The sequence below is a fragment of the Phyllostomus hastatus genome, unplaced genomic scaffold (genome assembly GCF_019186645.2).
Source record: "Phyllostomus hastatus isolate PE091 unplaced genomic scaffold, TTU_PhHast_1.1 phas_scaffold_555, whole genome shotgun sequence".
NCBI lineage: Eukaryota > Metazoa > Chordata > Mammalia > Chiroptera > Phyllostomidae > Phyllostomus > Phyllostomus hastatus.
The window spans coordinates 12779268-12793655 of record NW_025334036.1 but is presented as its reverse complement, the minus strand read 5'-3'; the positions used below and the strand labels follow the sequence as shown (position 1 = coordinate 12793655).

The window sequence follows — 14388 nt, the reverse complement described above, 5'->3', positions numbered from 1 at the left end:
TAAAAACAAGGGAGATGACACTGAACGATAAAGCGTCTACTCAGAAAAGGAAATCATGAAAAAATGAAAAAGGCAACCAATACAATGGAAGGATCTATAAACAACATGTCTGATCAAAACATAAAAGGAACCCAACTCAGTAGGGACAACAAGAACGAACTAATTTAAAACTGGACAAGGACCAAGGCCCTAGGACAGACATTATTTCAAAGATATATATATGGCCAGCAGGTACTTCCAAAGTTGCTCAACGTCGGTAACCATGAGAGAAATTCAAATCAAGAGCACAATGAGGTATCATGTGACACCTGCTGGGATGTCCATTGTCAGAAAGACCAGAGACTCCCTTCATTTCACGACATCCTGCAAACAGCCAGTTTGCTGGTTCCATTCCTGCTCAGGACACATGCCTGGTGCCTGGGTTGTAGGCCAGGTACCTGGTTGGGGGCACATGAGAGACACAACTAATCCATCTTTCTCTCTCACAGTGTTATCTTTATCCCTCACTTTCTCCCTCCCTTCTCCTCACTCCAAAAAATAAGTAAAATCTTTAAATAAATAACTAAAATAAAACTTCATACAAAGAAACAACATATGCTGGTGAGAATGCAGAGGAAAGAAAACCCTTGCACACTGCCAGTGAGAATGTAAATTGGTACATCAGCTATTGAAAACAAGTGGAATTTCAGCCCAAAGAAACAAAATAGTCACAAAGAAATATCTCCACAGCTGTGTTCACAGCAGCCCAGGTGCGGGAACAAAACCGAAGTGCCCACGAACAGATGAATGGATGAAGAAAATATGGACACACCCACAAAAAAAAACTGTTAAAAGGAAGGAAAAAACTTATCAATTGTGGTAAGATGAACCGGGAAGATATTATGCTAGGTGAAATAGGCCAGACAGAACAAACCAAACACAACCCGGCATCAGGTACATAGGAAATATTCTTTTAAAGAGTCAAAGTTATGAAAAAAAAAAAGAGTAGAAAAGTATCTGCCAGGGCCTTGGAGTGGGTGAAACAGAGCCAGGTTCATCCTCAGTTACAAGAGATGAAGGTGGCCTGAGGATCTATTCTATGAGGATCTATTCTAACGTATACCACAGCGACTAGTGTTGGCAATGCTGTATTCTAACTAACACTGAAAGTCGTTCTCAGCCAGGAGGAAGTCCAAGTGTGAGGTGATGGATGTTCTCATCAACTTGATGGGGGGAATCCTGTCACATTATTTACATACAGCATAGCAACTTTAACTATTGCTTTATCTATGTACAATTTTATACTGAAATATCGTACAATTTTACTTGTCACTCATACCTCAATAAAGCTGGGAGGAAAATTTGGGGAACACAGATTTCTTAACCAGCATTACACAAAAGTAGTAGCAACTGGAACAATGCAGCCCTTTTATTTCCATGGGCAAGAAACAAAGTGTTGTCTTAGCCCAATGAATACGCAGACCCAAACCCTTACCTCCCCCCTTCCTTGCTCAAATCCAAAAGGGTTATTAGCAACATGGGGGCCAAGGAAAGATAGAATGACACATCATCACATGTGAAATAGCTGGGAGGGAGGCCCCCAAGGATGGTCCTTTTCTAGTTTCCCGAATTCAGACGTTTTCGTGGTTTTATACCTATTATTAAATAGAATACTTTATGACAGAAGAATATCTACAAGTTAGGTTTTGGGGTGGAAAAAAATCACTGAATTTTATGTCCTCCTTTCAACACTTCCAACCATGAGAGACTGGGGAATTAGAGCGCATCACGCGTGCATCTGAATAACTCTAGGACTCCTTTATTGCTATGTATTCTCTCATGATTGTTGACCTCTCTCACGCTCTCCTTCATACATGTGTTTGACAAACAACAATGGAATTCTTACTTCCTCACATTACAGCATAAAATGAGGCAACAAAACACAATGTCCCTGTCAAATAGGAGCTCGTTATATCTAGTTTGGGAAAAGGAGACAGAATGCACAGAACATCAGATGAATGGATGTTGCGAAGTGCGTTAAGGACAAGGCTGTAAAATGCAACACTGAAGAATGTGATGGGGGAAGATGAAGCAATAAGCACTCGGCTATTCCTGAGAATTCAGATCTCAGTACCGATCAACAGCAGCTTCATCCCCAATGTCCCATTTGTCCTGGATGCGCTTGAAGGTTCACTGCACAGTGGCACTATTTCCACTAAGTGATGGAGCATTCTGGGCATGTGAAGGAATATTATGAATCAAAATAATCATGAGTCACTTTTTTTACGGGGCTCTGGTGGCAGTTATCACTACTCCCAAATTGAACCAGCAGTGGTATTTTCCTAAAGGTAATCGAATCGGAGGAAATCTTCAACTAACCCAGAACCAGTTAAAAGCCAGAAGGAAAGGAGGTAATCTCCCATTCATGTAGTATTTCAAAGTCCTAGAAATCAACATTCTGTGATACCTTGGAAAGCCCCCGCCGCTGACAGGGCTTTTTTTTTTTTACCTCTTCACAATATCCATAAAATTGACAATTATTACTATTCTAGACTTTCCAAACCTAAGAGTAACAGTAAACAGGTGACTTTGGGTCACAGAGTTGGTAACCTGTCATTGTTTTGGGAAATATTCATACTTAGCACAGCAATACAGCATATGCACAAAGGAAAAATTTGGAAAAGCTACAAAAATTGAAGGTAGCAACATAAATACAGTATTTACAGGGGCACAGAATGGTCTCACTGAAGTCAGTCATACAGACTGTACCACATAGTTCCGCCTCATGATTAAAAGACGTTACTGACTATATGGTGCTATTTAATGTCTTACTGATCATGATCTGTCTGCTCTTACACGGTCATTCTAAAAACAGTGGCATGCATACTCTACCCAGAGGAACATGTCCACCCCTGCAAAGCACTGTCTCTGGATTGAAGAAAGAAACTCTGCTGGTACCCACCAGGATGACAGGAAAGGTATTCAGGGGTGAACCTGACCACTTGCACAATGACCAATGGGCATGCGTAACTCCATGAACTCTAATCCAGCAGACAGTTGGTTCCCTGATACTACACCTGTACCTGCACATTGCCACTCAGCATAGACCACAGAACATGTGACTTTGTGAATTATGACTGTGACCTTCAGAGTGGCCTCACGCTGGGTCACCTGACCCCGCGAACTTTTCTTTTCCTGACCTTGATTGGCTAATTCATCAGAACCTCACTCATTAACCATCTAAACACACAGGTTAGTGAATGCAGTTATAAAACGGTATACCAATGACATACTGGGCTCTGGAAGGTAACGGAGAGTTAAATTTGAATAGGAAAAGTGTCCCTGTTAGAGGAGCTCATTACTTCCACACCAACAGACATGAAAACAAAACAAAATCCGCCAACTGAAATGTTAGAGGCATGAAGCGTGTTATAAAGTAAATGGAGGTGGGCACGCCATGCAATCTTCAGTTGATGTATCATGGAACTGCACAGCTCAAACCTATATAATCTTATTCACCAATGTCACCCAATTAAGTTTCACTACAAAAATGAACCAAATGGTGGCAATTTCGACAGGGTGGACAGGAAATCTCCAGACTCATCTCTAAACCACTAGCTAGGGAGTGTCAACGTACCACAACTACACCTCTGGAAATATTCCAGACACAAATGGGAAAGATCAGCTTCCATGTGGTCTCCCTTGACCTAGAACTAGTCCATGAAATGGACCTTCAGCCTGGTCTCCTCTCCTTCCCCTCTTCTCTCCTTCCAAAGACCACCTCCTGTTTGTTCCATCTGCTCCTTGATTCCCAGTACCAACCTTCATTCACTATGTTTCCACTTCTTGATGACTAGGTGGTTACCCTTCCTTTCACGTGGACCCTCACCCATCCCATTCTTCAAGTCTTTGCTCTACATCTCCCCAAAGCCAGTATCTCTGGGACACCCTAGTGACCTTGCCTTTGTGAGGAGTCCTACTGTGGCCAATGAACACAGGCAGACAGACCCAAAGCAAGTGGGAACGGCCAAGGTTATTATGAGAAGAATGAAGTGTTGTGAGGAAGATAACTGGCTGTGTTCAGTGTTCCTGTGATGACGAATACTACTCAGGATCTCAACCTGTATGACTGAGGGGCATCTCCATTTTATTTACTACTCATGCAAGCAACTGACACGGTAGTAGCGTGTGCCTGTGCTGGGCTGACAAGGGTAGCATTAGAAGGCAAACCATAGACTCCAAAGGGAGCCCCTGATTTGTTCTTGCTCAAATAAAATGTAATAAATACCATCCCCCACTGTATAGCATTTTTACTCAACGTCAATGATACTCTGTCTCCAACCTTAACTGTGTTTCTCAGTGAATGCCATGCCTAAGGCAGCTACTTCTTTGGTTTTCCCTCTATGACTCTGGACACTTCTGACCATCCCCTTTCATAGACCTTCCTCAAACTCTGAATGCTTACGCATCCAAGGTACAGTCCTCACGTGAACCCATTCCTCCCCCCACATCATCTTTAGATCTCATCCTCTGCCACGGATGCAGGTAACAACTGTGTACAAAACAATCCAAAGTAATACCTCTATCCCCAATCTCCACCAGCTAGTCCACACGCCTATCTTTACCTCTAAAATCAACATCTTAGTCCATGGGTGTTAATATAAATATCTGACCAGCAAAACAGATCTCTTTCTTAGCATACATTCGGAGAAAACAAACCTTCCCCAGCCTGGTCCATGGTGGTAACACCATTCATTCGGTGGCTGAAGACCATCACCATCCTGAGTCCCGCTCTTATTTTACCCACGGGCACCCCAAGACTTCATGAAATATGACTCACAACACTCTCAAAACGCATCCTGGATCTCAGAACTTCTCCACACGTCTACATCCACCAACCCAGCACAATACCTTCACTCCAACTATTGAAGCTACCATGTCACTTGCCTCTTTCATTCCAGTTTGGCTAATTTATCAGTACTGATTTTTGTCCTACCTGACTTGGGTTAGTCCATAACGAATACTCAAGAATAATGGAAACCTGGAGTGCTGTAGAAATCGAAATTTGGAACCTCTCAAACCCAAAGCAGCTGACAGGTTAATCATGAATATAATACACCCATTAAACAGGGCAGTGACTTTTGCCCCAGCCACTCAGTGAGAACTATACCTTTGGAAAAAATGGTAAGTGAGACATCATGGGAGGGGAAACCTGTGTAAGGGCCTATAATTCTTAATAATGAATGATACCTCAGTTCTGGAGTTTAATTGTCTTCTGAAAAAAATTAAGGAAAGCTAACAGGACTGTATGATCCTGTGTGATGAAGTACGCAGAACAGGCAGCAGAGAATATTCTAACTGGGAACATACATACAGAACTGGCATTTTCACCCAACTATAAAGCTCCGCTTTGCAATTAACTTACTGTCCCTTTCAGTTAAGCCATTTACCAAAAAAGCCTGCATTTTTGTGCAAATGATTCATCACTTATGAAAACTTAAGAAATAACAAGCATGCCCTAACTGGTGCGGCTCAGTTGACTGGGTATCACTCCGCAAAACCGAAAGGTGTCAATTCCATTCCTGGTGAGGGCACATGCCTGGGTTCTAAGACAGGTCCCTAGGTAAGGGCATGGGAGAAGCAATTGATCAATGTCTCTACCTGTATCTCCCTCCCTTCTCTCTAAAAATTTGTAAATAGAACCTAATAAGAAATAAATGAAAGTAGGGAGAACACTGCTGATTTACCCATCTATGTAGACTATCAATCTAGAGTGAACCTGAACATGAACTCCCCGCCTCGCCTCACCGCCAGCTCAAGAGACCGTTGAGCACCTTGCCACAGAGACAGCAGTGCCACATCCCTAAGCTGGGCCACCTTACCCACAATACAGTCTTGTCCCTCCGTCACCAGAATGTACTTCATTCTCCACCTCTTAAGTAATTCCAAGTGCCCCTCACATTCTATGCCATGGTTTAAACGTACAACTTCATTTAACCCTTCAGATGACCCTGTCCCTGCTTGTCCTAGGGGTCACCAATTCATTCATTCCTCACAAGCCGCCCGTACAACAGCTCCTCCTCAGGGCAGAACACCAACTCATGTACACACCAGTATCAGATTTCTAACTATCATCAATACCCCCACAGCTCCTAAAACCATGGTGGCAAAGTTTGCTGACATACAGAACAGGGCACAGCTTCAAATGATCACCCTATAGAACAGTTCGTAATTATAACAAAATTGAACTTTAAAGGAAAGACATTTAGGGGACACCAAGTGATCACAGTTGATGGCACCAATGACAGGACCAAGGGACATCATTTGCCACCTGATGTGAATCACCAAGGTACACGCCAATTATGAAGCACTCCTGCCAAAAATGTGTTACGTAATCTTTCTCCCGAACACCAGAAATTCAAAATCCAAGAGACCACTTTAAAAGCTGTAAGGCATTACCTTTCCCAGCATACCCAAGTCACCAAGGTGAAAACAACAAATGAGAACCTTTTCGAGATTAAATTACACTAGAAACCTAACACTTCAATTCAACTCAGCATTGTTTTTCTGGGTTCTGAACGAGGAGAAAAATTGCTGTAAAGGACATGACTAGAGCCCTGGCCAGTGTGGCTCAGTTGGTTGGAGCATCATCCTGTAAATCAAAGGGTCACAGGTTTGATTCTTGGTCAGGGAACATGCCTGGGTTGTGGAGTCAGTTGCCAGGTCGGAGCGCTAACAGGAGGCAACCGATCTGTGTTTCTCTCTCACTGATGTCTCTCTCCCCAACCACTCTCCCTCTTTCTCTGGAATCAATATATCCATAGGTAAGAGTTAATAATAATAAGAATTAATTACTAAATAATAAACAGCATTACTAGAACATCTGATAAAATCTTACTACAGACCAAATACAAATGCAATATATTTGTAGTATAGTACTGATAAATTCAGTTAATTTACACAACTCTATCAGGTTTAATATAAAAGGGCTCCCAAGCTCTTAGAAAGTGAATGCTAAAGTATTTGGGGTTAAAGGGATACAGTATCTGCAACTTACTAACAAATAATTCACCAAATCTGAATAAATGAGGGCAAATGAGGGGAGGGGAAGGGGGTGTGGATGACAGAGAGAGGGAGGTAAAGTAAGAGAAAGAGAACACAACACTGTAGGAAAAAATCTGGTTTGGTGAGTAGTATATGGGGGGGTTCTCTGTATGATTCTTGAAACTCTAAATCCACAATTATTTAAAAGTAAAAAGCCAAAAGAATGTATTCTTAGGCAGTTTATCAACCTCTAAGAAGACTCTTATTTTGAAAAGGTCCACAGTGTCTGCCTCTGACAACCAGGTGACTCTTGTGATGAAAGGAAAGGTGGGCTATTGTTTGTTTGCAATAAATCATCTATCACTATTTGCTGTATTTTATCCACGGCCATTTAGAGTTGAAATTAAACTCAGGTTAAAAAAATAGCATTTTCACCTATTAGATTGGCTAAAATGTTAAAGGATTAATACTGTCCCTCACATTGAAGTTCTTAGGAAAATCAGCACGGCCCTGGCACGACGGCTGTGGGCTGGCCTGGGAAACAGTTCAAGGGTGATTTTACAGGACCCACCAAAATCAAGGGCATGCAAAACTGATGAACTCCAGCTGCCACTTATAGAGATCTATTTTATAGCATCAGGAGCACAGGAGCATGACTAGAATTATATACATCACAACATTATATGCAGCAGCAAAAACGAATAAATAGTAAATTGCATTTCCCAAACAGAGAAATGGATGAACCGAATAGGGTATATACTTGACATCCAATGAATAACCTATAGCTAAGTTATATTTATTGTTTTGAAAATACATCCACAATATTATAAACATCAAATTACAAAACATGTACCACAATGATGGCATATATATAAAATAAATCCAACATAAACTTATATAAGCTGAGAAAAGTTAACTGCTTTACCATCAATGCCTAACTATTTCTCCCCTAGGAACTAGAAATGGAGGATGAATGACCACTGATTGCTTTAAGTTGGTGAAAGACCCATTTATTTTTGGTGGCCCAGTCAATGTCCTAGGTGTCAAGACAGTCTATTGAGACAGACTGGGCGATGTAGTGAGTTCTCTCCAGGCAGAGTTCAAACCTAGAATGAACTCAGGCATCTATACTAAACCCGCAACAAAAGAAAGTCGGTGCAACAGGGGTAACAGTGAAGTATATTACTTCCCACTTTTCACCCCAACCCCAAAAGAAAATTTCAGTGATACTAAGAAAATTCGGGAACCATGGATTCTACAAGATAGTGTCACCATGCCTCCCAATGTCGGTGAGAGGGTGTACTGCCTCCCACAACCCAAGTGTTGAGGGCAGTCAAGTAAAATGATGGGACATTGGGAAGAGGTCAACTCCAAATCCTAGTCTAGAAGGGTATCTACTAGGTCCAATGAAAACAGAACAAGCCAACAGTTTATTGCAGGTGACACAGATGTCATAAAATGATCTTGTTTGGGACCTCAATAAAAACTGTGGGCTCATGATTCAAATGAACAAGAAAGTCTCTTAAAAATGGTACTCTAATTGTCCATGGGAGACACCTGGCTTGTGAGAAAGTCAGGCTGTTGGTCTGGGTGTGACCAAGGTGTCCTCATGCTGCATAATTACATTTAACACGCACCTGTATCTTACTCCCATCGGTAAACTAAGACATGGATCTTAAAAATTCAATGAGGATAAATAAAATAGGCAAAATCACGTGATACGTTCAGAGCACAAGAGAAGTCCGAAACAACATTCCAGGCAATTACTTGCCAAACAGCAGGTCAGTCCTATTCCTGAGAAACAAAGACACAATCGGCTTCCCAAAGCGGGGAGCATGACAGCATCAGGGGGACGCTGTGGATGGAGCCACTTCCGCAGGTGTCTAGGATGCTTTGTCCACACGTTCACGACCTGGGAGAGGACAGAGGGAGATGCTGCAGATCAGTATCAGTCAGGGACTTCACTGTCACTCCATGGAACATGACTCCCAGGGTCCTGATGCTAAGGATCCTCAAGCTACAAAACCTAGGTGAGCTGACAGCCCCAAATCAATGAGACCATCCTCTTCCTGCGTCGGGCCCTCTGCTGTCCCGTGAGTACCCATCTGCCACTCCTGATGACTTTCATGTCATTCCTCCAACAAATGCATTCTTTAAGCTAACATTCTGTGTCACTGAATTCATATTTCAGATCAGGATCAAAATTAAAATGATGGTACAAGGATGCATTTAATAAAGAGTAAATTTAATAATATGCTCTGTAAATCACACAGTGATTACTTCTGAACAAACCCAAATATTGTTGGGACATTATCCATGTTTCTCTTCTCCTTGCCCTCCTGGAAGCTTCTTGTGCAATTTCTAATAGGACTAACTCTAAAAAAATCTTGTATTTTGACTTAGGATTTTATTAAGTCTTGGTGACTACCAAGAGACAACTGAACTCCTGGGTTGAACTGTAACTTCAAAATAATCACACAGACAACACAACAGGTTTAATGAAAACAAATATAGCATTCAGTAACTCAGACAAGAATATAGTCCATCATCAATACAGCCAAGGGAGTATCTGAAAATCAGAATATTAGCCTTCATGCTCTTACCTGCAGTCACAATCTCTTTGGTCCTTGCTTATGGAAAATGCTTGTGGGACAAAGAGAAAAAAAAGGAATGCTTGAAAATATTTGAACAATCTTCCTTCATTGACATCAAATGAAAGGGTGTTCAGAACCATCTTCCACAGTCTACCCACTATTAGCAATGCCCTAACTCATACATCTGTAAATAAAATTCAATGTTCTGTTGTCATTAGACCCATAGTATCTGCAGCCAATTCTACTTCCTAATCAAAGTGGTCCTGGTCCTTTTATAATCCTGATACCCCTTTCATAGTCCCCCCTCAACCTGCCTGACTCGTGTCTCTCCCTTTATCCATCCACTGTTAACAGACTCATTCCAAAACACTTCATATTTAAATGAACTTAAAACTGAATGTAGACATTATACTGTGTAGGTAACATCACATTCTATACCAAAAGCAGTATCTGTAGTCCACCAAAACCTATTTATAAACACTGTATCAAAACTAAACCTTTTTATACCTTCTATGGTGTATCATTGGCCATCACTATAATTTGACAATGTTTTATGGAATTCGTATCTGGTTTTAAATTTTCAAGCATTACAACAAAACTGGGTTGCACATCAAAGTGGGCAAAAGTAAACAAAGAGTACACCAGTGTCACTGATTATTCTTACCAGTACTTTTGAAGAAAAACTCCACAGAAATGACAAACAAAACTAGAATGTGGACACAGAAATGCCAGCGTCTAAGAGGTCTCACTTCTTACACTGGTATCACCTCAGTTAAAACTGAAAAATATGGAAAAATTGTGATATATTCGCACAACCAACATAAATCACAAAGTAAAATTCCCTTTCTGAACAAACTGCTAAAACTCCCCAATTATTCAAGTATACAATGATTATTACCATTGTAAACTATTCTTGTGAGGTCACTAGAGTTAGTTCTACTGGACAACCCTGTTTTCAGCCCTGTATGGTTTTAGTGGCCACCAAAGACTTCATAAATGAGGCCAGTAAGAGTTATGATGATAAAAACATATGACTTTTCTGTCTTCCCTTTTTACATCCCATCTGATTCTTCATTTCATCAAACATCTTGAATTGCTAATGTGATAGTTGACAAGTTCATTTTATACTCACTGTATATTAAATTCATTGCCTTAAGATTGCTTCTTCCTCATCCTAATAATTGCAGACTGACTTTACTGGACTTTCTTTCCTCCATTATCATAATTACATTAGTAGGTATTTATGTGCTACTAACATGTCCAGTTACATATCTTTAAGCATTTGGAATCCATAGCCAATTCCTCTTCCATTCCTGTTCTACATAACTGAATCTATCCCATCCGAATGAACTGCTAACAGCACTGCTGGAGTTACCACCAGTGCTACTACACAAACAGAAAGGCCCAGGTGATCAGCCAGGCCAGGCCTTTTAGCTGAATGATAAGACACTTAATACTTAAGAACCTAACACAAAAGCATATTTTGGCCTCACTTTACTGATGAGGAAACTAAACAATAAAGTACTTATAGGGAAATTTTGAAGCTATAAAATGAAGTGCATAAAAATAACAGCAGCCATTTAGTTTCAGAACTCAAAGTTGACTATTAACTATTTTCTTTGATACTCACAAAAGACTGGGAAATGGAATATTATCTTTAACCTTCAAGATATCATGATATTCACAACTTGTTCAAAAGCAAAATATACATGTAAGTATTTTTAAAGCTATAAGAGTGAACCAAAGTACATCTTCCCAAAACAATGTAGTGAGAATGAGGAAAGGTAACAAATGAGTATGTGATGTAACATGTTTGAAAGAGAAAGTAAACATAAAAAGTTAAATAAAAGGCAAACAAAATCAATCATAACTTGCTACATACAAATAGGAATGGAATTAAAATTTTAGAAAGGCTGAGAAAAAAAGAAAACATCTAACTTCACCTTATACAAGTGAATTGTACTAACTGAATGTCCATTTGAATTGTTAGCAGTTAAAATATTTTATTCTATCTCGATTTCCTAATTGGCATTACCAGTGTTCTATTAGCAAAGGAAGTTTCTTTGCAGTTGTGTCTTTAGACTGTTATATGAACTTATATTAATCACATGCAGAGACTTTGAGAAATCAAATTCATTATTCTGAAATTGACAAACGCATTTATATACTGTTTTGAATTAAAAAATGGTAGTTTTAGAGAGTTCTCATTTAAATGAAGATATTACTCATCATTTTTAGTTATCTCTTAGAGCAAAAAATGCTAGTGAAGAGAGGCCATGATTTATAGAAAAGCTGTCCAAGTTCAGCTGAATGACTCAATGCTGTAGCATTCGAACATGATGTGATACCATAATCTTGTACTAAACTGATACGACTGGAATAAAACCAGTCTAATAAGGAATGGAAAACTACCACAGAAAACTCATGAATATGTTAAACACTACCACACAGATGCTATTTACCATATCCAAAAAATAAAAATATAACTGTCACAGGGTACACACCCTGATGTCTTCCAAAAATAAAAGTCAAAAAACAAAAATAAAAACCAAGACCATCTACGAAGTCAAACCATAAGCAAACAAACTAGATGGAAAAGAATGCATAACTCTTCAAGGGCTGATTAATGTAACTACTTTAAAACATGTTAACAATTAAGATTTAGCAAGAAAATATTTCACAGGTAGTACTGATATTCCATTGTGAGATTAACACTATGAAATTATGTTTTTTATTTTTCAGTAGGCTGATTACGATTATGCTTGAAAAATACTGGTGTCCTCAGATCTTGATATTGAACGATATACATTCTGAAAAAAATCAACAGAAAACTAGGTCTTGGTTGTTATTTCTTGGATGAGGGATAAAAAAGCTGGCTGTGCATTCAGATACTACTTGGGGTATTTTTAAGAAATTGTTTGAGTATGTGCTCGTGAAAAATCGAAATCATGGTAAAACATTCTACAAGAAATAAAATCAACATCCGCACATCCATATTCAAATTAGGAAAACTACATGGTAACACAATTACAGAGCTCTGTACATTGTAAACAAGTATCTTACTGAATGCCCCTAACACATATTTCTAACATGGGAGTTATACTTTTGTTATAATCCATACTAACTTACATATCTGTGTAAGTTCATAAAGGTATTTATGTAGTTTATAAATTCACATGTATGAGTGAGTACAGACCCAAAATGCACTCAACACACCATAGAGTAGTCAATAAAATCTAACAGTACAACAAACACAAACATTAAGTTACAAATGAAATTATTTTAAACATCAGATATGTAAAAAGTATCTAATGTAACAAGCAGAGAAAAATGTACGATATAGGAGATGGAAAGATTTCTAGGTGGGAATGAATCAGTCCAAATGCAAAGGCAGACATAAACACAGCCTGCGTGAGAATATACGCTAACAACTCAGCACCAGAGTGGTTCCAACTGTTATCTCTGGGACAAGAAAACATTTTCACAAAGACTTACTGTAAAAGATAATAAGGAACTCTCACTAACAATAAGAACATGACCAAAGAATATGACCATAAGAATATGATCTGTTTAAAACTCTGATGTGTATACAATCTTACAATTAAAAAATACAATCGTGACTAAAATTTGCAACATATTGCAAAATACTGGTATTATCCTTATGTGTAGGAATATTTTCATACAAAAAACATGGTTAATACATCTGATTTTCTTAACCAAAAAATTTAATGGAACAAAAAAAGTTAAAAAAATCAGAAACTCTAACGCAGAACTAGGACTCGTAGCAATTTTGCTGATGTGCGTCTGCCCAATGGATATGAAATCAGGGACCTAGACGCTGATCCACCTGTGTTCGAGGCAGCGTTACAATGTGGACAGCCATACAGCTGTGTAATTCAGTAAGACAAACTGCTCATCAACAGATAAATTTGGCACAGGCATCCAATCGGTCAGCCCTTTCGAAGGCATTTTATTAAATCTGTCTACAAACTTGGCTAAAAATTCACAATAAAAGCTAAGCTTCTTAAAATAAATCATAAGGGACAAACCTTAAACTAACAAAATTAAAATATTATCCATTAACCGAAGGAAGGTTTTGCTGCCTGCTGCTATTTATTTGGAAAATATCTGTGCTGTTGGAATGTAAATGAAGTACCATCCAAGAAGTATACAAAGTGGGCTTTTATATACTAGTATGAAAATAAACTAGATGGGTAACCCCACCAGTACAACTATAAAAGGCCCAAACATGAAGAACAAAAGCTATGGTAGCAGTATCCCAACACAAAAATTTGATTAAAAATAGAAACATACCTGTTGTTGTGTAAGATGGCTCACTTCTAAAGAGATTTACTGTCTCCTAATTAATCTATTAAGTTTGTTGCAAATGTAATAAAACTGCACTTATTTTCCAACTTGCAAAATAATTTTAACCAGCAACTGAGAGGAAAAAGTGCGATTATAGACAGGGAATATTCTGAAAAAGAAGAGAAATGAGACAGAACTCAATGGACTGGGTCAGACTAACAAGCATCAGTAATTCTGTAGCATTAACAGGAGACAAAAAACACAGAAAGTCGGCCGACTAAACGTGGGGATTTCTATGTGACAGAGGTTTTAAGAGAACTGGTTAACTGCGCAGGTGAGGGTGAGAACTTTGTATATGTAATGCATACCAAACCGCTGCAATGGTTCTCCAAAAAAGAAATAAAAAGACAAAATAATTGATGAAAATAGAAGGAAAGAGACAATAGTGTATGATAATAATGTA

The 14388-nt window shown here is 39.1% G+C and overlaps 1 long non-coding RNA gene across 1 annotated transcript; it reads right to left on the bottom strand.

Annotated features, from left to right (window-relative positions):
* Positions 1 to 1622: 1622 nt before the first annotated feature.
* On the bottom strand, positions 1623 to 14086 carry LOC123809571. Its single transcript, XR_006784023.1, has 4 exons — positions 13932 to 14086; positions 10282 to 10395; positions 9627 to 9666; positions 1623 to 8935 (listed from the first exon to the last, which is right to left on the bottom strand). It is a non-coding gene; the product is annotated as an uncharacterized LOC123809571 (long non-coding RNA).
* Between the last annotated feature and the right edge of the window lie 302 nt (positions 14087 to 14388).